General features: G+C 44.0%; 1 protein-coding gene across 1 annotated transcript in view; it reads right to left on the bottom strand.

The window, feature by feature from the left end:
- The window catches only part of LOC107671515 (phosphatidylinositol 4,5-bisphosphate 3-kinase catalytic subunit beta isoform-like), a 100,327-nt gene that overhangs the window by 75,723 nt on the left and 22,347 nt on the right, over window positions 1–2,257 (bottom strand). Inside the window, exon 2 of the mRNA XM_016464436.1 lies at window positions 1,566–1,629. The gene's annotated coding sequence lies outside the window, so the exon portion shown is untranslated. The remainder of the gene's footprint in view (window positions 1–1,565; window positions 1,630–2,257) is intronic.

The following is a 2,257-nucleotide window of genomic DNA, read 5'->3' on the forward strand; positions in this document are numbered from 1 at the left end:
TGGGTAATAGTGGCTGAATGTGATTCAAAGGAGCTGTTGATACTCAGAGATGGTAAAGGATTAAATTTCCAATCATTAGAGATAAGCAGACCAGTACCTCCACCTCTTCCAGTCAGACGGGGGGAGTGGGAAAAAGAGAAATTATTGGAGAGTGCTGCAGGTGTAGCATTGTCCTCAGGTTTGATCCACGTCTCTGTCAGGGCCATGGGGTTTAGTCTTGAATGACTTTTAATAGAAGTAATAAAATCTGCTTTGTTTACAGCAGACTGGCAATTCCAGAGACCAATAAAAAAAAGAAAGTAGTGTATTAGTAGACATAGGCAAATTGCGCAGGTTCTTAGGATTGCGCTGCCTACAGTGTGTGATGCATGGTTTGTGAGTTGTAGTGATAGTAGGGATCTGGAAACACATAGTAAGAATTGGTTATAAAAACTGAAAACAGAAGGGGAACAAGTAGTAAGCAAGAGAATGATTCAGAAGCGATACTTGTGTGCCCTGCTCGGTGGAGTCGAACGGTAGAGTCAATGGTCTTTACACTCTTCGGTCTTCACACGAGGGCTGCCGCGACCGCTGCCGCGGTATACTAAGCTTTTTATATTCGTCTAACAAAACTCAAATTGAATTCAGCTGGACACACTTTCCTGTTTATCACAACAAATGGCCAAGCAAAGTGCACGACACTGACAAGGTACGCGATACAGTACGAGACCAAACGCGATTTCAGCACGTCTCCACACAGTAAACAAAACAAGTGTTTCCTAGCAACGACAACTGTGCTAAACACGGAGACAAGAAATAAATACACTTACAAGCTGCTTTTAATTTCTGCTGATTGACTGCTTCTCACAAAGAGTATTTCTTTACACTGTTTTGCTGGCGCTTGAACACACTTTCCTGTTTATCACAACAAATGGCCAAGCAAAGCGCACGACACTGACAAGGTACGCGATACAGTATGAGACCAAACTCGATTTCGGATTTTCGAACCCTCTTGGGTTTTAACTTTTATACAGCCATTTTACATCCTTGCCATGGGGCTCTTTTTAGGGAGAAGGCTTTGCAGATGTGGGCACACTCTGGTTTCTTGTTTTTACAATATGTTATCCAAAAGGCATTACATTTGTATGTTTAATTAAAAAAAATTGCAATGGAAGCCCAAGCATACCAAATTCATGGAATTGCCAATACTTTCCCCTGAAGTTTCACATCTTGTTTTTTTTTTTACCTGCTCCAAATGTTTACAGTAAAGTACATCAAAAAATGCAAAAAGTGCTGCTGGGGTATGAAATCCATAAATCGGTGTTCTTTGGATGTGGGATTTCTTATTATCAAAAAACTCGTAAGCCAAGGCACTTGAAAATGTAGTGAAAAAATAAATAGCCTTTATTCACACGCTGTCGGCACCCTGATGAAGGCATGTTAGCCGCAATGTGTCGGTGCACTTGCGAGTTATTTTTAACGTAAAGCCATGTGAATAAAGGCTTTTTATTTGTTCACTACATTTTCGAGTGCCTTGGCTTAAAGTCTTTGTATTCTGGTCTGTCAGAGTGCACACACACACTTACCTGCTGTCTCTGCAGTCTCTTATATCTCAGCCAGCTCCATGATGGGATGAAGAGGATGCTGCATCTGACAAAAAGACAGAGAGCATTCAGATGAGAATATCTGAGATGAAGTGAGGCAGAACTGAAACTGAGTGTCCCTATATCAGCCGAGACAGCAACTCATGGAGCTAACAGTTCATAGTACAGGATCACCCCAGGTTATTCTGGATAATTTGACTGTGTGACGAGAGGGACGGGGCCGAGAGCCGTGGGAACGGAGCGAGGCCGGTGGAGTAATTGCTAATGAGCGACACCTGCACCACTCACCGGTCTCGAGTCTCACGGAGGAGCTCCGGAAGGATAAAAAGGAGGAGTGACGACAGTGTCAGACGAGAGAGGACCAGGCCTGGAGTTTATTTTGTGTTTTGGTTTTGTTTGTGCGCGACAGTCGTCTGCGAGGGGCTGTCGCGCTAGTTTGTGTTTGTTTATTTTATTAAAGTTTGTTTAGCCGAGCGGCAGTGTGTCTGGGAACCGGAACAAGAAATTTTTTTTATTGATTTTTTTTCCTCTCTCCCCTCTCTCGTCTCTGTCTCACCTCATCCTTCCGTCTCCTTTTCTCTCGCCTCGTCTGTCTGTCCTTACCCCCAGGTACATCGCGGCCGCCGTGATCGCCTTCCCCGGAGTGGGAAGTACTATGGGGGAAGTAGAACGCA

Source organism: Sinocyclocheilus anshuiensis, unplaced genomic scaffold, assembly GCF_001515605.1.
Source record: "Sinocyclocheilus anshuiensis isolate Anshui unplaced genomic scaffold, SAMN03320099.WGS_v1.1 scaffold3827, whole genome shotgun sequence".
Lineage (NCBI taxonomy): Eukaryota > Metazoa > Chordata > Actinopteri > Cypriniformes > Cyprinidae > Sinocyclocheilus > Sinocyclocheilus anshuiensis.